This window comes from Equus przewalskii, chromosome 21 (genome assembly GCF_037783145.1).
Source record: "Equus przewalskii isolate Varuska chromosome 21, EquPr2, whole genome shotgun sequence".
In the NCBI taxonomy this organism is placed as follows: domain Eukaryota; kingdom Metazoa; phylum Chordata; class Mammalia; order Perissodactyla; family Equidae; genus Equus; species Equus przewalskii.
In genome coordinates, this window is record NC_091851.1 from 33489681 (window position 1) to 33514972 (window position 25292).

General features: G+C 47.8%; 1 protein-coding gene and 1 long non-coding RNA gene across 5 annotated transcripts in view; one reads left to right on the forward strand and one right to left on the reverse strand.

Annotated features, from left to right (window-relative positions):
* HNF4A (hepatocyte nuclear factor 4 alpha) overlaps positions 1 to 25292 on the forward strand; it is a 62174-nt gene that overhangs the window by 6874 nt on the left and 30008 nt on the right. The window lies entirely within an intron of this gene.
* Positions 1363 to 24674, reverse strand: LOC103548088 (uncharacterized). 2 transcript variants are annotated; one of them, XR_544171.2, is made up of 3 exons: positions 24448 to 24661; positions 14551 to 14761; positions 1363 to 5519 (listed from the first exon to the last, which is right to left on the reverse strand). It is a non-coding gene; the product is annotated as an uncharacterized lncRNA (long non-coding RNA). The 2 variants fall into 2 exon arrangements; XR_011531120.1 differs by lacking the exon at positions 1363 to 5519 and adding an exon at positions 7427 to 7936 and having other exon boundaries at positions 24448 to 24674.

The following is a 25292-nucleotide window of genomic DNA, read 5'->3' on the forward strand; positions in this document are numbered from 1 at the left end:
TGTGTTTCGATAAAACTTTATTTACAAAAATAGGCAGTGGGCCAGATTTGGCCCAGAGTTGTAGTTTTCTGCTTTAATATATTGCATGTTATTTTTTAAAAGCCTTTGAAGCACATAATTTTGGTTTTAAGCAGATATATTATTTCTAGAGTACAATTCAATAGTCTTCATTAGAAATTATGGATTGGCAGCGTCCAAGCTGTTGGGACCCCAAATTTGTTAATGTACCGCATCCCACAGCCTCACGATGCTGGCCAAGCAGCACATTTGCTGTTCACATAATCAACTGGTTTCCTTCATTTTCATTTCTTGCCTTTTCTTTGAATAAACGTGTTCTATTTTCTAAAATATTTTTGTTGAATCTAGTGTTCATATAGAAAAGAACATGAATTACAAATCACAATTAGTGAAATTTCACAGATGACATTGTGAATCTAGTGTTCATATAGAAAAGAACATGAATTACAAATCACAATTAGTGAAATTTCACAGATGACCATTTTTTTTTAATGAAGTGAAATAGAACAGAAAACACCCTAGTGTGTCTCATGGAGTAAGAGTAAATGTGTGTGTGAAATTTTCGTTTCATTTCTATGTTTATGGATGTCGGGGTGGGGGCGGGTTGTGATCATAGCAAAAATTTATAGAGCACTTTCCAGGGCTTTGCACATATTAACGCCTTCTCTTCACAGTGACCCTTCTCGGAGGTGCTGTTATTGTCATTCCCATTGTACAGATGAGGAAACGGAGGCACAGAGAGGATGAGGCACTCGGCGAAAGTGACATGGGCACTCAGAGGGGACGCTGAGTTTCCAGCCCAGGCACCTGGGCTCCCGAGTCTTTGTTTTGACTGCCACCCTTTATTGCCGCTGTATATAAAGTATGTGACATAAAATGTTTTCCTTACTGAGGGTCGTGCTCAAAAGGGTTTAAAAGCCACTGGGTAGAATGTTCCCAAAGGTCCTTTCCTCTTCTTCTTCTTCTTCCCAAAGCCCCCCGGTACATAGTTATGTATTCTAGCTGTGAGTGCCTCTGGTTGTGCTGTGTGGGATGCCACCTCAGCGTGGCCTAATGAGCGGTGCCATGTCCGCGCCCAAGATTCGAACCGGTGAAACCCTGGGCCGTCAAAGTGGAGCGCGCGAACTTAACCACTCGGCCATGGGGCCGGCTCCACCAAAGGTTCTTTATAGACTTAAAAATAGCATACTTTTCCTCAGGTGTACCCACAGCATAGAGGAGCTGATTTTAGGTAGTACATGGACAAACACTTTTAAATCTTATTGAATTCATTTTACTGCGTGTTAGAAAAATTTATAACTAGCATATTAAAGCAGTAATATAAAATATCCTTTAATAAATTAATGTATTCTTCAAAGGAAAGAAAAATATCAAGTAAATAACAACAGAAAATAAAGGTACGGGTAATAGGCAGATACAGGAAAAATTGTAAAGAGGAATGCAAATGTCCGGCGCTTTGGGCCAGATGCTTACATTGGCATCAGAAGGCCCGGATCAGGGTCCTGGCTCATTCATTTCCTAGCTCTGGTTTATTTGATCACTTACATAGGACTTACCACGGGCTAGATGCTGTTCTCGGCACTTTATAAAGATTACTTCTTTTAATCCTCACCATTGCCCATTGCAGTAGGTGCTGTCATCATATTCACTTCTCAGAAGAGGTAACAAAGGCCCAGAGAGGTTAAATAACTTACCCCAAACCACACAGCCTAGGAGAGGCAGAGCTAGGATTTGAACCCAAGCATTATGTTAGTAAGGGCAACACCAGTTGATGCAACAAACTAACCTAAAATGTAAGATAGGAGAGTTAATCTCCTTCACACAGGGACCCCAGCTCCTTCCACCTTGGCTGGAAGATGGGTTTTTTTTAACCACTGCACCCCACTGTGAGAGGTAGAATTTTCTTTGTCATACTGGGCTCCACGTCCTCCTCCGAAAATGGGGTTAATAATGCCAGTTCTGCTTGCCTCTCAGGATCTCTCTGCAGATCAAGGGGGTGGGTGCAAGGGTCTTCTGCAAACTGCCAACGGTTACACTGGATGCAAAGTGTTAGTGTGATTGTTATGTTGACCAACACTTACCGTATAGCGTGATTGTGAAGAGTAACTGAAATAACGCACGGAAAGGCCTTGGTTCCTATACAGCCCGTGTCAGCTGTGAATAATAGTAATAACAGTAATGTGCTTAGACAAATGGAAACAACAAGTATTGAGTTATCTCCGAATTGGGAAATAGTTATACAGGATCGTTCCTATTAGCAAGTTAACACATTCCATCTAAAACGGAGAAATCAAGAAGTAGCAGTATAACCATGATATTTAGAAATCCAGAGGAAAACCCCAGGGAGGGGAACAACCCAACTAAAACAGTTGTAAGTAGTTGCCTCTCATTGGTGGGAATCAGGTTCAGAAAAGCATGGGCAGGCGACTACTGCTATTTATCATCAGCTTCGTAAAAGTATTTGATTTTTGCTATTGCATATCCATACAGCTTTGACAAAACTTTTGAAAGAATTTTAAATTAAAATGGAAAAGGGAATAATTAAACACTATTTCAAACACCCTCAAATGTACTTAAGAACAAATTCCTGGGACAGAAAGCCAGAGAGGGAAAAAGCAGAGTTAAAGTTACAGGAGAAGTTCAGGATGCAATCACGTTTAAAATCTGTGCTGGACATCTTCTGACCACTGTGTGTCATACAGAAAAGAAAACCCCAGCTCTTTTCCCTAAAAGGCCCCATGGGATCCAACTCCTGTCTGCCCCTCTGTTGGGTCTCCTGTCTTTCTCCCTTTTGCTTGCTCCACTTCGGCCACACTGGCCTTTTTACTATTTTTCAATCAGGCCAAGCACATTCCTACCTCAGGGCCTTTGTACTTGCTGTTCCCTCTGCCAGGAACCTCGTTTTCCTAGCTCTTCCTATAACTGATTTCTTCTCATAGTTGGGGTCTTAACTCGAATGTTCCCCACTCGGAGCAGCCTTCCTTGACCACCCAAATCTAAGACTTCTCTGCCTCCACCCATCATTATGGGTCCTGTGATCCTCTGCAGCCCTGGAATTGTGCCTGCCTTGATCTGTTTATCATCCGTCTCCTCCACGCCAATGTAAGCTCCATTAGAGCAGGGAACCTGGCCACGGTGTTGCCTGCTAGAGCCTCAGCATGTAGGACGGCGCTTGGCACACAGTAGGCGCTCCATAAATATTTGTGGAATGAGCAAATACAGAGGGGGACGGCTGAGTCAGTACGCTGAGCAGCTGGATGGGCCGCTGGTTGGGGAGGAAGCTGCAGCCTCTGCTTGGGCCCTGCCCTGGGTAAACAGGCCTCCCCCTGCCCAGACGGCCGCTGTTTGACAACTGTCTGCCGTGGGACCGGCCAAGCCTGGGCCGCCGCATTGCCGAGGCCCAGGATCCTCTGGGACAAGCGGCAGAGGCAGCCACACCTCAGGGGGAGCTTGGGAAGGAACAGGTCAAAAAGTTATCCAAACAGGCGTGAGGAAGGGCGGAGCAGGTAGAGAGACGCAGAGAGAGCCCAGAGGAGCCGGAGGGGCCCTGGCACACCCAGCGGGCCGCTTCCCAGGCAGGCCCGGGCCTCCAGGACCTGCTTCTGGTCCCAGTTCTGGTCCTGACTTGTAGAGGGAACTCAGGCACTTGCCGCCTCTGGTCTGGGCCTCAGTTTCCTCTCCTGAGGGGCCATAAGCAGATCAGTGGTTTTCAAATTAAAAAAAAAAAACAACGGGAGCGGCGTTCTTTCTTCAAACAAAATCTTGCCTGGAAGCCAGTTCACAGGAACGATACAATGGAAGCGCTCCGCGGAAAGCAAGCATGGAGGTGAGGGACGCTGCCCACCCAGGCCCCGCCCTTTGGAGGAGGCCCCGGGCGAACACAACCAGCTTCCTTGGTCTCTGAGGTTCTTCAGGGAGGGGGTAGCCAGAGGGAGCATCTAGAGTCTTATAATCAAACACAGACCCAGGTTCAAGCCCCATGGTGGGATCTTAGGCAATTTACTCCACCTCTCTGAGCCCTGGTTTCCCTCTCCAAAACCGGCATCATAAATAGTACTTCCTTCTTGGTGCCATATGTTCAGCACAGAACCTGGAACCTAGTAAATTCTCAATAAGAATAGTGAAAAAACAAATGGTTATTAGCAGAAGTAGCAGAAATGACCTGAAGATCCAGTTGTCTTTGCTGTGAGTTGAGAAAATATTTAACCACTCTGAACCTCAGTTTCCTCCTCTGTAAAACATGGTCAAGGGTTTAAAGGAGATCACAGTTTGCAATCCAGACCACTCAATTTTGTTTTTTAATAAAATTGGAATTAATTACTAACTTTTAAATATCCAGATTTCCAGCTTCCTTTCAAAAAAATGGGAAGCTGTAGCAACACTGATTCTCTATACCCGTGAGGCAAAAACTCCACTGGAGCTAATTTAGACTGTATGTGCTTTCTCTAATTTGCCACAGTCCCCACCATTCCTTAATGTCCTACACTGAAGTTATACTAATGAACATAAACCATTATGTTTGCTGCTTTGTCTTTCTTACAGGAAAGTGTGAAATTTGCTCCATATACTTATCTTGGTATTGTGGGCCCTTGAGTTTGGGACCCCTGATGGCTAAGACCAAGGGGAAGCTCATTATTTGTGAGAGCAATCTCCTCATTCATAGATTTACTATTGTTTAATGGGACTATCAGAACAGCTAAAATCACCTGTGTGGCTCACGTTATACTTCTGTTGGGCAGTGCTGCTGTAGCCCCTTGGTTTCGACAGCAGTGACCAAGCTCACGGCTACGTAGGCAAACTCCTGCCTCCCTTTCCCATTCTGAACAGACAACAGTTCTTGCCAAACCTCTCCGGCTTATGTCCCTCGCTGGGTCTTTGCGCGACCCCACTATTATCTCTGGTGTCCCCACCCTTGCTGCCTGTGTGTCTGTCGGGAGGACCCAGGCTCCAGAGCTCCAGGCCTGTCTTCTGGAACTCTCCACTTGGGAAATCTCACCTCCCAGCCCCCATCTGGCAGCCATTGTGTTTTCTTTATCAGATAGTCACATAAAACAATAGTCAAGTTGAAACTTTATTACATAGCCATTCTTCTGTCTCCAGCCCCTCAGAATTGACCCCAAATCCGGTGATTTGGGGGGTGGAGTTGAGGTGGAGAGAGGCTTATTTTTTCCCCTTTCTCCAAGCAAGTCATGGTTTTTCTAGAGATAACGTAGACTGACTCTCGAGGAGGGACATGGGTCCTTGTATGGTGAAGGGGCTCACTTTGTTTTCAGAAGAGATAACGGCTACAGCTTCTCTGGGGAGATGAGAGAATACTGAAGGACTTAGGGAGCCAGGAGGAAAAGGAATCTTGACAGTGATGGAGACCCGGTTCAAATGGTGGGGCCTTTATGGCAGTGGCTGAGAACTTGTTTCGCAGAGCCAGGAAGATGTGGGTTAGAGCCACGCAAGTTCTGTGTTGTCGGACATGACTTTACCTCTCTGACCCTCAGTCTCTTCATCTGTAAAACAAAGATAAGACTAGAACTATACTAGCACAGTGCTTTGCACATAAGTGCTCCATAAATGCTAGCTATCACCATACCTGTGGGAAAAGGGCCCCCAGCGGCATGTGGAGTAAATTTAATTCTTTTTTATGTTGCTTCTGTGCATTTTGCTAATTCTTCTACCATGAACCTGCTTTAGTCTAATAAAAAGTTAATTGAGGGGCTGGCCCCGTGGCCGAGTGGTTAAGTTCGCGTGCTCCGCTGCAGGCGGCCCAGTGTTTCGTTGGTTCGAATCCTGGGCGCGGACATGGCACTGCTCGTCAGACCACGCTGAGGCAGCGTCCCACATGCCACAACTAGAAGGACCCACAACGAAGAATACACAACTATGCACCGGGGGGCTTTGGGGAGAAAAAGGAAAAAATAAAATCTTTAAAAAAAAAAAAAAGTTAATTGAGAGAGGAGATAAAAAATGAAGTGGAAATGTCATCCTTACACTGGGCTCCAACATGGGGTTTTAGAGCTGGAAAAAGGTAAGAGATCTTAGAGTCTCACCTTCACGCACCCATTTAATATCTTAATAAGCCAAGGACCCCAGAGGAACGATGATTTGGCCATCAGAGCCAGAACTAGAAAGGTGACCTTGAGAATCGGAAGGCACCTTGGGGGTCCTTCGGTCAGCCTCTCCCAAGGCAAGGCCACCCGGGACATGATTCTATTGTTAGATGTTTGAAAAATGCTGGATTAAAGAAAGCTCTGCAAATTCCGTTATCAGAGAACTTCTCAGAGCCCTTAACACATGACAGTGCCTTGGGCACTCCGAGAGAGGCTGCCCTCAGCCCACATCAGCTCGTCACAGAATGAAAACATTAGCACTGATTAAATGTCTCCCTGTCCTCAAAGAAATGCTACAGCTTAGATACAGTCCTAGAGTTAAAGAAAAAAAAAGTTTTATAGATATTTTAAAATTACATTACTGAATTGTCACTTGCTGGAATATAGAAACACAGTAAATTTTTTTCATAATCTTTCTCCTTTTTTTTTTCTGTGAGGAAGATTGGCCTTGAGATAACATCTGTTGCCAATCTTCCTCTTTTTGCTTGAGGAAGATTGTCGCTGGGCTAACATCTGTGCCAGTTTTCCTCTATTTTATGTGGGATGCTACCACAGCATGGCTTCACGAGCGTTGCTAGGTCCACACCTGGGATCCAAACCTGTGAACCTTGGGCCAGCCCCTCTCCTTTTTTTTAAAAGTAGGAAAGGGGCCGTCCCTGTGGCTGAGTGGTTAAGTTGGCACGTTCTGCTGCGGTGGCCCAGGGTTTCACTGGTTCAGATTCTGGGCACAGACACGGCACCGCTCATTGGGCCACGCTGAGGCAGCATCCCATGTGCCACAACTAGAAGGACCTGCAACTAAGATATACATCTATGTACCGGGGGGATTTGGGGAGATAAAGCAGAAAAAAAATAAAAATAAAAGTAGGAAATACTACAAACATGCAGAAAAGTACAGAGAATAATACCGTGAACATTGATGTACCCACTGCGCACTTTTGCCAAATCCTACCACGTGACCCTATTTTCATCGGGTTCACTCTTTGTTTTAATGAGAAACGAAACATTACGCTTAGAGTTGAAGCCCCTCTGGACCCTTCCCTGATCCCACCGCCCTGCCACCCTTCTCGGAGGTGACCACTGTCAACATTTGCTGTTTATCGTCACCAGACATGTTTTGATACTTTTACTATATGTGGCTAGGTAAACAATATATAATATTATTTTGCATATCTGGAAAATTTATTCAAATGGTATGTCGCCCGTATCCTTCAGCACCTTCCTTTTATTCGCTCCTGTAACAGCTTGAGGCATCTTCCCAAGCTGGTTGCCGCAGCACCAGCTGAGTCATTGAAAATGCTGTGTCGGAATATCTCAAGTACATTTATTCTGGTTTTTGACAACGGACTTGTTGCCAGATTTTCACTATTTTAAACAATGCTACAAAGAACATTCTTACCCCCGTGAATGAGGGTTTCTCTGGGATGGCACATAGACGTGGAATTTCTGGAGTCTCGGGCAATGGGCATCTTCACTTGGATGATATCCCGGTAAGTGGCTCACTCCTGCCCACCAGCCACCACTGCCATCGGTGGTGTCTAGTTCTGGGTGCTCCACAGCCTCACCAGTGCTGGATTCAGAAATATGGTGAGGGGCCGGCCCGGTGGCACAGCACTTAAGTGTGCACGTTCCACTTCTCGGTGGCCCAGGGTTCGCCGGTTCAGATCCTGAGTGCGGACATGGCACAGCTTGGCACACCATGCTGTGTGGTAGGCATCCCACTTATAAAGTAGAGGAAGATCGGTGTAGATGTTAGCTCAGGGCCAGTCTTCCTCAGCAAAAAGAGGAGGATTGGCAGCAATTAGCTCAGGGCTAATCTTCCTCAAAAAAAAAAAAAAAAGGAAATATGGTGAATGCCAAGTGAGAATTCGCATTTCCTCTCCTATTGGGTTTGTTCATATCCTTTGCCCATTTTTCTACTGCATTTTTTAATCAGTTATTTGATACAGAATTATTTATTCTTGATACAAATCCTTTTTTCAGTTATATTAGTGGAAAATATCTTTGATCAGCCTGTAGTTTCTCTTTTCACTCTCTTTGGAGTGTTCTTTGTTGTAGAGAAGTTTACAAGTGTGATACAGTTAAATTTCGGTTAAATGATAAATAAGGTCATTAAATTTAATGATCTTTTCTTTTATGGCTTGTGCTTTTCGTATCTTGGCTATAAAATCTTTCAGTGCCCTGATCATAAAGATATTACACTAAATATTTTCTATAAGTTTTAAAGTTTTATTTTTCATCTTTAGGTCTTTATTCCATAGGAATTGATTTGTGTGTGTGGCGTGAAATAGAGATGCCTTTGTACTTTTCTTCATATGGATAACAGGTTGACCCAGCACCATTTCTTGAATAGGGCATCCTTTCTTGACTGATATGCAAGGCCATCACTTTTGCCTCCCATTTTCAAATATAAGTAGATCTGTTTCTAGGCTGTCTATACGATTCCACTTATCTCTCTCTAGTAGTCACATTTAAAAAATTAAAAACAAAAAACTAAAACAGGTGCATGAATCTACAATTATACCCAAATAAAAAACTTAATTTTAAAAAAGTCCAAGGGCTGGCCCAGTGTGCAGCAGTTAAGTTTGCACATTCTACTTTGGCAGCCTGGGGTCTGCCAGTTTGGATCCCAGGTGTGGACCTACGCACCACTTGGCACACCATGCTGTGGCGGGCATCCCACATATAAAGTAGAGGAAGATGGGCACGGATGTTAGCTCAGGGCCAGTCTTCCTCAGCAAAAAAAGAGGAGGATTGGCAGCAGATGTTAGCTCAGGGCTAATCTTCCCCCCAAAAAAGAAAAAAGTCCAAAAAAGAAACAGTTAAAATTATTTAATAATATATATTATTTAACCCAATACATCTAAAATATTATCATTTCAACATCTAATGAATAAAAATAATTCATAAGATAGTTTTCTCTTTTTTTGTATTAGGTTTTCAAAATTTGATGCGCATTTTATGCTTACAGCACCTCAGTTTGAATTAGCCTCATTTCAAATGCTCAATGGCCTCATGTGGCTAGTGGCCACCATATTGGACAGTGCAGCTATAGCTTTACACACTATAGACCACGTCTTCCTGACAGTTGTTCTTTAGAATCATCTTGTCTATTCTCTTTGCTCACTCATCTAAATTTTAGGATGAGGTCAGACAGGACAGAACAGAGGTTGGAGACCAAAGGCATATCTGTCTCCTCCACTGGAATTCAATACAGACACCTACCATATTTTGAGTGCTCGAAATTTGCAAGTATTGTGCTAAGTGGTTTTGTCTTGTTGAACTCTTAATTGAAATTTCATTGAATTTATTGATTATCTTGGGAAGAACTGACCTCTCTACCTAATGAATCTTTCAGTGATGAACACGATACATTTATATAGGTCTTTCTTTTATATAGTTCTGCTTTTATGTTTTTCAATAAAGTTTAGTAATTTTAATACATAAAAGTCTTTTGTTAGATTAATTTCTTGATAGGTTATTATTTTTATTGCTACCCTATTTTTTAATTGAATCTTCTCATTTGTTGATGTTAGTGTATACAAAACAAATGCTTTCCATATCTTGAAAATTTAACCACCAACCTTGCTAAATTCTCTTATTAGATTTGTTTTTAATTTCTTGTCTTATTGCATTGCTGGGGCCTCCAGTAAAATATCAAAGAGAAGCAGTAATAATGGGTATATCAGATAGGGTTTAGATTGTCTATGAGGAACTGAGACACCAAATAGCAATAGCTAAAATGAGATAGAAGATTATTCCTCAGTTATATAAAAATCCAGAGGCAGGCAATCTAAGAGTAGTATGGCCAGCTCTTCTCCTTAGCAGTCCTGAGGACCCAGGCTCCTCCAAGCCACTACTCTTCCATTCTCATGGTGGCTTCATCCTCATGGCACAAGACGGCTGCCAGAGCTCTAGCCATACATCCCTATTACAGGCAGAAGGATGGAGCAAGGGACAAAGAAGAAAAGGGAATAAAAGTCGTGTTCCAGCTATCTTTTAAGAAAAGTTCCTAGAAGTTGCCACAACTACATTTCTGAGTACATTTCATTGGCCAAAACATATTCATATGGTCTCACCTAGCTTCAAGGAAGGCTTGAGATAAGTCTTTTCGGGGGACATCCACGTGCCCAAATGAAAACTGGAGCTTCTATTACAGAGGAAGACAGGAAGGCTAGAGGACATGTGAGAACTCTCAGCCTCTGCCACTTTGGGCAACATTGTTTTACTAACTTTAAAGGAACACTTTGACCTTTTCAAGCATAACATCTGCTGTAGGGTTTTGGTAGGTAATATTATTAAGTTTTAAAAAGTTTCTTCTAAGTAAGCTAGAATTTTTGTTTATTTTTTAATCACAATTAATGTTGAATTGTCCTAATTGCTTTTTGAACATCTACTGAGATAATTACATTTTTTTCTCCTTTAGTCTTTGATTTTCTAATGTTAAATCATTCTTGCATTCCTGGAATAAACACAACTTGATCATGATGCCGCATATTTATTTCATACATTCCTGAAAATTTTTTAAATTGTAGTACGATATACATAACATAAAATTTACCATTTTAGCCACTTTTAAGGGTACAGTTCAGAGGCATTAAGTACATTCATTGTTATATAACCATCACCACCATCCGTCTCTTGAATTTTTTCGTCTCCCCATACTGAATCTCTGTACCCATTAGAATATAACTCTCCACTCCCCCTCCCCCAGCCCCTGGCCACCACCATTTGACTTTCTGTCTCTGTGAATTTTTGTTTTTTTGAGGAAGATTAGCCCTGAGCTAACATCTGCTGCCAATCCTCCTCTTTTTGCTGAGGAAGACTGGCCCTGAGCTCACATCCATGCCCATCCTCCTCTACTTTATATGTGGGACACCTATCACAGCATGGCTTTTGCCAAGCAGTGCCATGTCCGCACCCGGGGTCCGCACCCGGGATCCGAACCGGTGAACCCCGGCCGCCGAAGCAGCAGGTGCACACTTAACTGCTGCGCCACCAGGCCAGCCCCTGTCTCTGTGAATTTGAGTGCTCTAGCTACCTCATATAAGTGGAATCATACAATATTTGTCCTTTTGTGACTGGCCTACTTCACTTAGCATAACGTCCTCAAGGTTCACCCATGTAGTAGCATGTATCTGAATTCCCTTCTTTTTTAAGGCTGAATGATATTCCATTGTGTGTACAGACCACGTTTTGTTTTTCTGTTCATCTGTCAGTTGACACTTGGGTTGCCTCTTCCTTTTGGCTATCGAGAATAATGTTGCTATGAAAAGGATGTAAAAATCTCTCTTCCAGATCCCGCTTTGAGTTCTTTTAGGTCTATACCCCAAAGTAGGATTGCTGGGTCATATGGTAATTCTCTTTGTTTTTTTAAGATTGGCACCTGAGCTAGCATCTGTTGCCAATCTTCTTTTTTTTTCTTCTTCTTCTTCTCCCCAAAGCCCCCCAGTACATAGCTGTATATTCTAGTTGTGAGTGCCTCTGGCTGTGCTATGTGGGACCCCGCCTCAGCATGGCCTGAGGAGCGGTGCCATGTCCGCGCCCAGGATCCGAACCAGTGAAACCCTGGACCGCTGAAGAGGAGCCCGTGAACTTAACCCCTCGGCCACAAGCCCCTCATATGGTAATTCCAGTTTTAATTTTTTAAGGAACTGCCATGCTGTTTTCCATAGTGGCTGCATTATTTTATGGCCCACCACAGTGCAAAGGGGTTCTGATTTCTCCATATCCTCCCCAACACTTGTTATTATCTGTTTGTTTGTTTTTTTAAAATAATATCCATCCTAATGGGTGTGAAGTGGTATCTCACTGTGGTTTTGATTGGCGTTTCCCTAATGATTAGTGATGTCGAGCATCTTTTCATGCCCTTCTTGGTCATTTGTATACTTTCTTTGAAGAAATCTCTATTTAAAGTCCATTTTAAAATCAGGTTGCTTATTTTTGTTGTTGTTGAGTTGTAGGAGTTCCTTTTATATTCCAGATATTAACCCCTTACCAGATAGACGATTTGCAAATATTTTCTCCCATTCCGTGGGTGCCTTTTTCACTCTGTTGACAGTGTGCTTTGGCACACAAAAGTTTTTAATTTCAACATAGTCCAGTTTATCTTTTTTCTTCTTTTGTTGCCTGTGCTTCTGGTGTCATATGCAAGAAATCATCACAAAGTCCAAGTCATGAATATTTTCCTCTTTGTTTTCTTCTAAGAGTTTTATAGCTTTAGCTCTTCTGTTTAGGTCTTCAGTCCATTTTGTGCTAATTTTTGTATATGGAGTAAACTCTGTCCCACTTCTTTCTTTCGCATGTGGATATCCCATTTTCCCAACTTGAGTTTGTTTCTGATCATATTTTACTTAAGACTTTTGCACCTGGGAGATGCTACTTTGATTCAGCCTCTGATCCACTGCTGGAATCCTCTCGCCATCCTCCCCGACTCTTAGCTTGAGCCTGACGCTTCCAGTGACAGGATGCTCACTACTTAAAGAAGCTTTTTTCCCGGTAGAACCACTGCATCCGACAGAAAAATCGTCCTCATTTTGAGCACAAACCTTCCTCCGTGTGGCATCCATCTGTTGGTCCTGGTGTGTCCTCCGGGGCTATAAGAATGGGTGACCGCTCTTTTCCAAAGGAAAGTACTTTGAATTCAGTAAGTAACAAAACTGCGTGCCTCATTTATAAGGTTTATCACATTTACCCCACAAAGCAATCTATGAAGAGGTCCTACGATTGATTCTTATTTTGCAGATAAAACAAAGAAGGCTTGAAGAACTTATAATTTTCACATAGTCAAACAGTTATGTAAATGACACCTTTGATATTTCAAAGGCAGTGGTCTTGACTGCTCTGCTCTGCTACTCTTTCTCTCTTCCCCAGCTGCCCACCCAGCACTCTTTCGGATCTTCAACTCCAAAGGGCATGGTGTTCTCATCCTGTCCCATCCCAGGAAGATTTTAAGTGTTCCTATTAAAATTGAAATCAAACACAAATGTCCATGAATGGTCCTTTAAGGCTGGAATACAGAGGGCTCCTTAGCTCCTTCGACCTGAGCACTACGTCCTCGCTATGGCTCAGGAGACTGGGTTAGAGGTTTGGCAGCTGCCACCAAGTAAAACTTCTAGAATTTGGTCATGTGTCCTGCTGCTAAGGCAGCTCTCCCCGTCCGCACTGTCCAGGTGACTTATTTTTAACATTTCTGCAAATCCACTTGGATCTTGATCCTGCTATAATTTTATAGCTAACACATGTCAGTTCTTTTTTTTCTTCTCTTTTCTTTTTGTGAGGAAGATTGGCCCGGAACTAACATCTGCTGCCGGATTTCCTCTTTTTGCTTGAGGAAGATTGTTGCTGAGCTAACATCTGTGCCAATCTTTCTCTATTTCATGTGGGACGCCTGCCACAGCAAGGCTTGACGAGTGGTGCTAGGTCTGTGCCCAGGATCCGAACCTGTGAACTCCAGGCCACCGAAGCGGAGTGTGCAAACTTAACCACTACACCACTGGGCTGACCCCACCTGTCAGTTCTAAGCCCTTTATATATATTAACACAAATAATCGCCACAACATCCCAATGACATACACATCATTACCATTCCTATCTTGCCAATGAGAAAATGGTCAAAGAGCAGTTAAGTAACCCACCCAAGGTCACACAGCTAGCCCATAGCAGAACCAGAATTCAACCCCAGAAAGTCAGGCTCCAGAATTTGTGCTCTCAGCCTCTATTCTGTGCCGCCTTCAAACATCTGACAATCTCAGCCAGCTTTTTGGGGTCCAAAAGGTTGACACACACTTAGGGATCTCCTTTTTTAACAAAGAGCGAGGAGACCAAGGGCCAAGAGCCTTTGAAAGGCAGCACTATTAAGTTGGGATATAAAATAACGGTTTATTTCGTTCTGTTTATTTTCCCATTGTTTTCTACTTGTGATACTGATGTTTCATTTGGTAGGAATAACATTTCCTTCTAAAACAAATTTAAGTAAAAATAAGTGAGTTGATGTAAGAAAAAAGACTAGCATAGATGTTTTTCAGATATGACAAAAATAGGGGCCAGCCCGGTGGCACAGCGGTTAAGTGTGCATGTTCCGCTTCGGCGGCCTGGGGTTCTCCAGTTCGGATCCTGGGTACAGACATGGCACCACTTGTCAAGCCATGCTGTAGTAGGCGTCCCACATATAAAGTAGAGGAAGATGGGCACAGAGGTTAGCTCAGGGCCAGTCTTCCTCAGCAAAAAGAGGAGGATTGGTGGCAGATGTTAGCTCAGGGCTAATCTTCCTCAAAAAAATAAAAAAGATATGGCAAAAATAATGGTCACAGGGACATCAGGGAAGCCTTGGAAAGACCACATTCAGTCAAGTGAGGTGACGCTATGCTGCGACGGCAAAGCAAGCCCCAAGTCCCAGCACCTAACACAGCAACGCTGATCGCTCACTTACAGAACGAGTCCGTCGTGGGGCGGCAGGGTGCTCGCCTCATCCAGGTGACCCCTCAGCTACACTTGCTTCCGCAACAGCCCCAGCGCCGGGTGGTGAAGCTTCCGCCCAGCTGTGACGCAGAAGGTTTCTGCTCACATTTCATTGGCCAAGACAAGTCACATGGTCACATCTAACTTCAAAGGAGGCAAGAAAGTGGGATCCGGCCACGTGCCTGAAAGGAGAGAAGTGGAATAGCAGAACGGTCCACAGCTGGACCAGGAGCAAAGGGGCCTGAAGATGGGTCTGGAAAGGTAGACGGAGTCAAGACTCATTGGATTCGTCTGACCGTCTTTGACCACTATGACCAGAGAAGGGACTCTGGTCTCCAGAGGAGAAGGCAGTCTGACGTCACCATCCTGTTAAGCCGCTGTGTTTCCCAGGCAGCACCTCGGGGTTCCAGTGGTTGAGGTGTGTGTTTGTGTGTGTGTGTGGGGGGGGTGCTGTTATTTCATGAGTGGCTTCAGCTGAACTCTGCAGTCAGCTCTGGTTTATTCCCTGAAGGGAGAGGCAGCCATTTGGCCTTTGGCTGAGCTGGGAGTTGCTTCTGTCACTGCTTTGAAAAGCTGTCCGGGGAGGGGTACTTGAAAAGGAGAAGAATTCGAGGAGAGGGTCCCGGCAGGTCTGGTTATCAGGGAGGCTTCCTGGAGGAGTTTTCAAAGCGGGGTTGAGGGCTCTGTGCATCAGGAGCGCCTGGAAGCTCATTACACACGTGACATCAGGGCCTACTGTTGACCCTGGAGCCTGGAGGTGGGACCTGAGGCATCTGAATTTTTAGTAATGGCCGCAGATGCTTACTATGGACACTGAAAATCGAGAAACACTGAATTATAGGGAGAAAATTTCCGATGAGTCTAAAGGCCTAACACAGTGGTTCTCAGTGGGCCGATTTGAACCCCAAGGGACACTTGGCAATGTCTGGAGATGATCTTGGTTGTCATACCTTGCGGGGAGAGGCGGGTGCTACTGGCATCTAGTGGGTGGAGGCCAGAGATGCTGCTAAACGTCCTGCAATGCACAGAATGCCCCAGAACAGAGAACTACCCAGCCCAAAATGTCCACAGTGCCGAGTCGAGAAACCCTTGTTAACAATGAGAGTCTGAAGCCTGCCAAATGTAGCAGCATGTATGATTTTTAATCTGCTCTTTTTATTTTATTTTCCAAATTTTCTACTATAAGCATAAAATCATTTTCATCGAAAGCATAGTATGTACCAAGCACTTCATGTCCATTATATCAGTTTCTCCTCAAAAATCTTTTCAGGGCCGGCCCCAGTGGCCTAGTGGTTAAGTTCAGCGTACTCCACTTTGGCGGCCTGGGTTCAGTTCCCAGGTGTGGACCCATACAGCTCTGTTAGCAGCCGTGCTGTGCTGGCAGCCCATATACTGAAAAACGGAGGAAGACAGGCATGGATATTAGCCTAGGATGAATCCTCCTCAGGAAAAAAAAAATTTCAGTCATTCATCCAACAAATATCTTTTAAGCACCTATTATGAGTTTAATTTTAAACTGGTCAAGATGTCAGGTGTACCCTGGGGAATACAACAGATAAAGATCATCTCCTTAATGGGGGTGGAGGAGATAGATAATATACAAGTAATTCAACATATCTGTAATTTCAAGTTGTGATCAGCAGTAAGAAGAAAAAACAGGTACAGGGACAGAGAATAAAGGAGTGAGGGATGGGGAAAACCTGTATAAATTTGGTAGGAGAGGGGCCGGCCCCATGGCCAAGTGGTTAAGTTTGCACATTCCGCTTCTGTGGCCCAGGGTTTCGCCGGTTCGGATCCTGGGCAAGGAGTCGGCACCACTAATTAGGCCATGTTGAGGTAGCATCCCACATGCCACAACTAGAAGGACCCACAACTAAAATTATACAACTATGTACTGGGGGGATTGGGGGAGAAAAAGAAGATTGGCAACAGTTGTTAGCTTACGTGCCAATCTTTAAAAAAAAAATGTATATATATATATATATATATATATATATATATATATATATATAGGTAGGAGAGTCCTCCCAGACAAGGGGACAATCAAGCTGAGATCTGAAAGATCTTTTTTTGCTAGCCATACCAAGATGCAAGGAACTGCTTTCCAGGCAAAGATAAAAGAATGTGCAAAGGCCCTGAGACAAGAAAGAAAAACTAAGAAAAAGTCCAGAGTGGCTGCAGCCCCTGGGGCGGGGGTGAATGAAATGAAATGAGGATGGAGATGTAGGGATACAGAAACGAGGTCACGCAGGCCTCACGGTCCATGGGAGTTTTGAATTTTGAGTTTTATTATAATGCATAGAAAGCTGTAAAGGTTTAAGTAAGGGAGGGACTTGACCCAATCTATTTGTGCAAGATTCTCTCTGGCCCTGGGTGAAGAGTGGGTGGTCCGGGAGCCAGTGCAGCAGAAGAGAAGTGAAAAGACTTCCATAGACTTCGAGAGGTGATGGTGGTGCGGACAAGGTTGGCTGTGGGGGAGATGAAAAGATGATGAAAATTTGAGATGCTGTTGGAGGTGGCGAGAACTGGACTTTCTGATGAGTTGGGAGCGATGGGAGGAAGGACACAAAGATAGTGACTCCCAGGATTTGGGCTAGAATAACTGAGACGGGGGTGGGGTGATGGAATATGACGACATAGGTATTATCGGTATTATTATCACTCTCTTTTAAAGACTGAGGGATGGGAAGCGAATGCTCCTACTTCACAAGGCTAGTAAGTGGACTGTAATTCAGGTGTGTCTAACTCCAAAGGTCATACTTCCCCACACATTAACTTTTATAATGAGGGGAGGATATTTAATGATATTACTCTCATTAAACATTAAGATAACATAAATGGCCCCGAACGCAAACGTGGGCCTCCACATGGAGCCAGCACAAAACCTGGGACCCTCTTCAGAGGGACCTGCACGCTGGGCTCGGGCGTCGGAATATAAATTTCTTAGACGGTGGAATGGGAGCGAGGTACCCGCCTCTGGGAACCTGTTTGAAAATCCTGCGTTCTGATTGGTGCAGCGGCCACGTACTGGCATGTGATTGGAGGGAAGTGAGCCCGCCGGTAACTCAGCCCAGCGAGTTGCGGCTGGTGACGGCGCGGGGCGGTCCTCTCGGGCCTGGAGAGGCGTGGTCCGTCCGGGCCTGTGATTGGTGAGATCGTAATACGACCTCCGCCGTGATTGGTGGAGCCCGTGCGGTCATTTAGAAGTTTCCGAGCGCCAGTTCCCGCCTTGGCCACTAGGAGGAGCCCGGGACGCGCAAAGCGAGGCGCTCTGGGGCGTCTGGACCGCTTCCTCCAGGACGCCCTCGGACTCTGCGCGCAGCGCTGGTTGTGCCCTGCGCCCTAGGGCAGCCGCGGGGACGGGGGTTGGGGTGAGAGAGGGACGGTGTCAGGGCTCCAAGCTCCGGCCCTGGTGGCCACGCTTCTCTGCACAGCCCCTTTGGCCCCTTCCTCTGGCTCCCAGCCCCGCGGAAAACATTGGCTGACCGAGGGGTGGGGCTGCGGGTTCGCGAAGGTTTGTGACGGCCCAGATCCAAATTGCAAAATTGTGGAATCTCTCAAGCGAGACTCAGCAGCCCCCTCCCCCAGCGGCGCCCTCTGCCCGCCTTGGAGCCCTTCTCTCCAGTTTTACAGCCTCCACCGCGCCCTTTAAGATCCTCAAAGGACTTTTACAAATTCACATCTCACTGGAGCTTAGAACTGTTCCATGCAGGTGAAGGCCACCAGCTCGGAGTTCACCCTATCCAAGGACGCCCCCTACCATCCCCAGGCGCTACCACATCGTGCTGTTTCACTGTCTTCACTGCACTTAACCACTATTTGAAATTTGTTTCTATTTTATTCATGAATGTCTGTCTCCACTGTGCCTCCCCACCAAAATATAAGCTCTGAGGAAGGGAATAGGTGGCCAGATCCAATACAGAGCGCCCAGTTACATTTGAATTTGAGATAACAAGTGTTTTTTTAAGTATAATTGTGTCCCATGAGTTATTTGGTACATATACTAAAAAAAAAAAAAATTCATCGTTTATCCAAAATTGAAATGTAATTGGACATCCTGTATTTTGATTTGCTAAAACTGCAACTGTGTAGAGGGAAGATCTTGCCTATTGTCTTCCTTCCTCCATCTCCAGCACCCACAACCGTGCATGTGGAAGGTGTGAATAAATGTTGAATGATGGGTTGGGTGAGTTCATTCCGTGCCAGTCAGGTCCTGGGAATAGAAGGGTCAACAGGACACAGTCCAGTGGAGGAGGCAGCCCGATAGCCGGTCACCACCGTTGGACTAAACCGTGATGATGTAAAGTGCTGTGAGGTGGGGGAGCCCCGACCCTGCCTGAGCCTCAGGGCCACCTGGCGGAAGATGACAAAGATGGGACTTGAAGGATGAGGAGGCGGAGGGGGAGGTGGGACAGCTGCTCTGGGCAGAAGCCTGTGCAAGGCGAGAGACAAGGGAGAGGCTGTGGTCCTCTGAAAGCTGCGGTGGCTGGAGGACCGTGTGGCCGGGCCGTCAGAAAGAGGCGAGAAGGAGACTCACATGCACTGAGCACCAGCACCCCCAGTCAGACAGCAGTGACGCCAGGGTGGTGTTATCGTGCCCGTTGTAGAGATCAGGAAACGGAGGCTCAGAGAAGTGAAACCTCGGGCCCGGGTTTACGGTCTGAGTGGGAAAAGCTGAGCTTCACACTCAGGTCTGGCAGACTCTGATGCCTGCACGCTCCTAGGAGAGCTCCTGGTTAAGGGTTATCACCCCAGTGCGAGGATGAAGATACCGAGGCTCAGAAAGGAGGCGGCTCTCCCTGCGGATGTGGCTCTGTCCAGTTTAACAGAACACTGAGGCAGTGCAAGGGTATGGTTTGTCACAAGCCCTCAGGGGAGACGACGGGAGGCCAGAGCAGGACCCAGGAGTCCAGGCTACTGTGTCCCCCATTTCTGTTTGGGTTGGGGCTCTAGGACCCCCTTGCTGAGCCCTGTGGCTAATTCTTTGCATGGGTCCTGCTCGAGTTCGCTGTTTCCATGGAGACCGCCTCCCACCATCCCTGAAATCTCATTGTGACCAGTATTAAGAGATTAACTCTGCCGGCAGCCCTTGCCGGGTCTTGGGTGCCAGTGTGGCAGCAGGAGCTCCCTCAAGGATGAAGAGCTTGCCCACTGTGCGGGACCCCATAGCACCAGGAGGAGGATGTCAGACTGGGGCCAGGGCTTCCCCCAGGACCCCCCAGGTATGGTCCTGACTCCGCATCTACCACGAGAGGAGGACGGGGTGGTGGAAGAGAGACACAGGACCAAGGGGAGGAGTCCAGATTTTGGAGCAGTGTAGAGACTTTGTCCCCCCAGCCCCCGACCCAGGAAGGCCCAGGGCCCTGGCAGGCAGATGCCATTCTGACCAAGGCAGGATCCAGACCTCAACAAGGTCAGGGGAGCCCACAGAGTCTTTCAGGGGTGCTCCGAGTAAACCTAAAGATCCGCTACCTAATCTCCTTCATTTTACAGTTGGGGAAACTGAGGCACAGAGAGGGAAAGTGACTTGCCCAAAGTCAGTGAGTCAGTGAACTGAAGCAGGTTGAGAGTCCAGAGGGAGGCCTGAGGTGGCCTGAGCAGGACACATTTGGTTAAACTGTCATTGCCACGTTGGCCTTGAATTCCACATCCTCCTCCCTGACCTCCAGGAGTGAGGTCCCCTCCATCTTCCCTCCTGGGCCTGTCCTGCCCACCCTGCTTCCCCTGCTCCCCACCCCCCCACCACCCCGCCCTCCCCTGCCGCCCGCACAGCCTGAGGCTGGCAGAGAGTTCCTGGCAGGCTCCACTCTGCTGGAGGGCATGGCCACCAGGCCCTAACTGTTCCATCCAAGGGACGTCCTCTTACTGGGTCACTATCTGGATGACTTTGGACAGTTTTTATTCCACGCTTCAGCCCCTCTGTGACTTCGGGGCCTGGACGCAGTGGGCACCCTGACAACCCCTCCACCCCACTCCTGCCAGGCTTGCCCTGCAGAGCATTAGGCCGGGCTCCAAAGCTCACTGGGCCAGGCTTCCTGGAAGGCCACCCTGGGGCAGGGGACAAACACGGGCTGTGGAGCCAGGTCGAGAGAGTTCAAACGCCATTGACTCAGCACTCAGAGCCTCAGTTTCCTCACCTTTGAAGGGGCCGCATCCCCTCCTTCCTCGAAGCTCTCAACTCAGTGTAATAATCTGCAGGCCATGCTATTCAACGAACAGAGCAAGGCGTGCAGCAGTGGGCGGGGAGGGGCTGGTCAGACAGCATCCTCTGTGCTGCTGGGCACGGAGAGAAACCTTGGCAAGCATACGAGAAAGTCAGAGAAGTGCTTCCCTGTGGTGGAGGAGACCGGGTGGCACAAGCCTGCTGACAGCGCGCCTTTTCTATAGTTTTGATTTTTGAACCATGGGAATGCAGTACCAATCCAAAAATAAATTTAAAATTTTTAGCAAATTAGATAAAAAATCTAATAATAATAATCATTGCACATACCTCTATAATACGACAGGTATATAGCCAAGATTGAGAGCCACGTACTAGAACTTGACTCAGGAACAGAGAAACCCTGGCTCTGCGACTGAATCCTTGACCCGGAAACGCCCTTTATTTTAGGCCAAGCTCATTTTGCCAATAGCAAAAGAATAGTCATGGGTACCAAGAACCAGGGGCTGCCAGCATGCTGGCCACAGTGCCGAGCACTTTCAGAATACCGTCTCCTTGAATCGGCATTCTGACCTCACGCAGAAGCCATCACTGTTCCCATTCTACAGATGGGGAAACCGAGCCTTGCTCAAGTTGTGACTAGGAAGTTGTTGAACTTGGGTGCACATCTAGGCCTTTCCCGCTCCGCATTTCAAGCCCTCCTCCAGTGGGTCTCAGTCTTAGCTGCACATCAGGGTCACCTGGGAACTTTGAAAAATACGGATGCCCAGCCAGCACCCGCCCAGCCCTCTGCCCAGATTTAGTCATGGGTCTGTGATAGGGCCTGGGCACCTGTATTTTTTAAAGGTCCCAGGTGATTCTAATTCACTGTCTGGGTTGGACCTCTGCTTCAGCCTAGACAACTTTTTAGATGGGAAACCAAGGCTGGGGGAGGGGTGGGGAATGACCTTGCCCAAGGTCACACAGTGGCTGGAAGCAGAGCTAGGGCAGGTCTCACCTGGAGCTTTTGTGAAAATGAGTAAAAAGCGCCCCGCTCTGGGCAGGCAAATCTCCATAGGTGCTTGGCTGGGTAAGTGGAACAGAGATGGATTTCCGCCTCCACCTGCCCTCTTGGCCAGAGAACCTTTGTGCAGTGAGCCACCTGTACAATTGTATGCAGTGACCCTGGCCTGAGTCTCAGGACTCCCAGACACTTCACCTCAGTGATGTCCAGGCAAGTCCCTGGGGCCCTTCAGAACAAGGGTGGTTCCCGGGATGTGGGTTCACCCCTCACCCCAAGACCAGGGTCTGGGCCAGGCAGAGACTCTCCATCCTCCCTCAGGCCCCACAGGGGCTGAGCAGGCTCCATCTATCTCCCAAGGTCACTTCTGCAGATAAGGTCGGGAACATAACCGGGAGGGGGGAACATAAACAGGAGGACAACAGCCTCAGCCCAGAAGTCACAAGCCAGCTGACAGGAGGCAGTGCACAGGGAGGCCCCGCCCACGCAGGCCCAAGTCCTCCTGGCTTCCTTCCTGCTCATTCTCCAGACCATCCTCTCTACCCTACCTCTTGAGCCTTGTGGTCAGCATCTCCCACAATGCTCTGCTCTCCAGCCAGAGAGGCTTCCATGCCCTTCCTCCATCACCCACTGTGTTCTCCACTTCTGGACATTCCCTCTGTCCAGGATGCCACCTGCCACCTCCTCCAGGAGTCCATCCCTGGTCATTCTGGCTCAGAGGCATGTCTTCCTTCTTGAGCCTTCTCCAGCCCTCACAGACCACACACAAAGCCCACATGTGCCTTGGGATGGAGCATATTTTGTCAGCAGACTGGCCAGCTTGCATCGAGCACTGACTGTGTCTCGGCCCTGGAAGGGCAGGGAAGCCTCAGGGTTAGAGTACAGGCTCTGGAGCCAAGCTGCTCAGGTTTGAATCCCAGCTCTTGTTTCTTGTAGGCTGTGTGAGCTTGGGCATATGACTCAACCTCTGTGTGCCTCGGGTCTATAAAATGGTGATGACAACATTGCCTGCCTCACAGAGTGGCTGTGAGGATCAATGAGTTGACACACGTAAGGCCCCAAAACTGCCTTATAAACATTGGTCATGGTCATCCTGCCATGTCCCTCACTCCATTTCATCCTCATGACAACCCTCTGAGTTAGGTATTGTTATTCCCAATTTACAGGTGAGGAAACTGAGGCTCCAAGAGGCGAGAGAGTCAGGGTTGGGCACTGCATCTTCCTCTACGGCCTGATGCCTCCAGAGAGAGGATGCAGCTGACACGGGTTACAACGGGAGCCTCTGGTTTGCAGCTCGTGGCTGCTCCTCAGAGGGCCCACAGGACACAGGCCAGGTGAATTCCTATGACTTGGGCCTTCCAGTGGCTCTCAGGCACCTCTCTGCCCCCAGCAGCCCTGGGAGGGAGGGTGGACGGTAGAGGAGGGCGTTCTGGTGCTGTCCTGTTCACTAATGTCCCGAACACGTCGCGGAGTCCCAGAGAGAGCCCCTGTCCTCCCCAGCCTCCCTGGAGACCCAGGACACCTTGGTGACCTCCTGTCCCTGGAGGAGTCACACCCCACCCCCCAATCTCCCCATCTGTACAGTGAGTGAGGGGAGGAAGCTGGACCAGTTCGCCTCATCAGCTGCTGGCCCCGCCTTTCAAAGGAAACATTGAAGAAGAGCACATCTGAGAGGCAGACACGGGGTGACAGGGTCCGGGTGTGCGCTCACTTGGCTCCTGGAATCCTCAGGACCCGGTTTGAGAGGCCCTCCCGGCTCTGACACTGCAGGATTCTAGAATCCCAAACTCAAAGCTGCCGCTTCGCATCCCTGTTTGGAGAGCTCTGCCCCCAGCTGCCTTTATCTCTCTTTGGTCACAGAGCAAATTTGCTCAGGACCCGGAGCAGGGGAACAAGCCGACTGTTGACTCTTGAGCAAAACCTGCGCGCTTTGGAGAGCAGAGGAGGAGGCCTGGACGTGCGTGGGGAGGCCAGCGGCCTCTTGCATAACCCGGCGGCCTCCTGCGCACCCGGGCCTTTTCGGGGTTAGGGGTGAGGCAAACCGCAAACTCATGCCCGGTTAATTTTTTAAGGCAAAATCAACAGGCTCAGCAATGATTAGCAGGCAGGTAAGTTCGTCTTAATCATGCCGAGGAGAGAGAGGAAGGAGGTTTCTGGGAGCCCAAGGATGAGGCTCAGTTATCAGTTAACCACATGAATGTTCTTTCCTTCCAAACCCACTGGCCTTCAGCCCCGAGCTCCCTCATCTTCCTCTCGGAAGTGCTTCCGTGGCAACCAGGGGCCGTCAGTCATTGAAACAAACACTGCACCATCCGGGGTCTGTAGAAGGCACTGCCAGCATCCTCGAGGGCTGCGTTGGAGCAGAGGGGTCCTCACAGAGCTGCGGTCTTCTTGTTCAAAGAAAGCTTCCCTAGCTACTGCTGCATGGCCTTCAGCATGTCCCTTCCACCCTCTGGGGCTCAGTGAGGGGCCCCGGGTCTATGCCGCAGGTTCAACCTGCAGCCAGCTGCCACTCCCCTGGGGCCCGCAGTGTCTGCATCCACCAAATGGCTGGGTTGGCTGAGACACCCTTTCCAGTCTTGAAGTTCTGCGAGGTCGTGATTGAATTAAGCCAACATGGCCAGTGCCCAGGGTAAGGAGGGTGGTATGAGCAGCATTTTAGGAGTTCAAGGGGGAGAAAAGATGCCCAGGACACAGAGGAGGCCTACCTGGTGTCTTCCGTCGGTACCAGCAAGCGTCAGATCCCAGCTCCAGGAGGAGGGCTGCCCTCTCGGGAGGCAGGGGGCCCTGTGGGGTGGGATGGGGCTGCAGCGATGGCCTGGCAGACCCCACTTGGCCCAGGACCCTTCCCCCTGGAACTTGAAAGCTGCCAAGGGAAGCAGCCGACCCCGCCAGCCCCAGGCCTGCTGGCTGTCTGGACTGGAGTTTGGTCAGTGGTTGGGGACCTATATTGTGGGAAAGTTAGGACTTTGTCCACAAACTGGAATTTGAAATTTCAAAGGGGCGAAACTGAAGGGCCCTACCCCAGAGTGGAGATGGCTCTTGGCTTCTTTCCCCCACGACTTTTGTTCTTTGTCTTGATAAGTCCCGGGTTCCTGCACCGCTCCCCGGTGGGGGGCGGGGGGAGAGATACCGGCTGCTGAGCACCCAGGGAAGTGGAGAGGCCGGGCAGCCAGGGGAGCCGGTGTCTGGAGGATGCCTCTGAACTTGCATGTGGCCAGGGCCAGGCTCTGGTGCGTCTCAGAGCCCTGAGATCTCCGGCAGGAACGTGCTGGTGAACCGCCAGCCCGGTGCTCCAGAATTCTGAGGTTTTGTCTGGGATTCTGGAAGGGAGGCAGCGTCTAGGGGGTGAAGGCCTCAAGCTCGGGAGTCAGACTCGGGTTAGGTTACAGCCCCTACTTTAGGATCTGTACTGCCTTAGGCAAGTCGCTTCACCTCTCTGAGCCTCAGTTTTGTCATCTGAAAAGTGGGGCAGATGAACTGAGAAGAGTGGAAGGTTCTTAGCACTGGGCCTCGCACAGACTCTCTCGAGAAACATTAGCCATTATTCTAG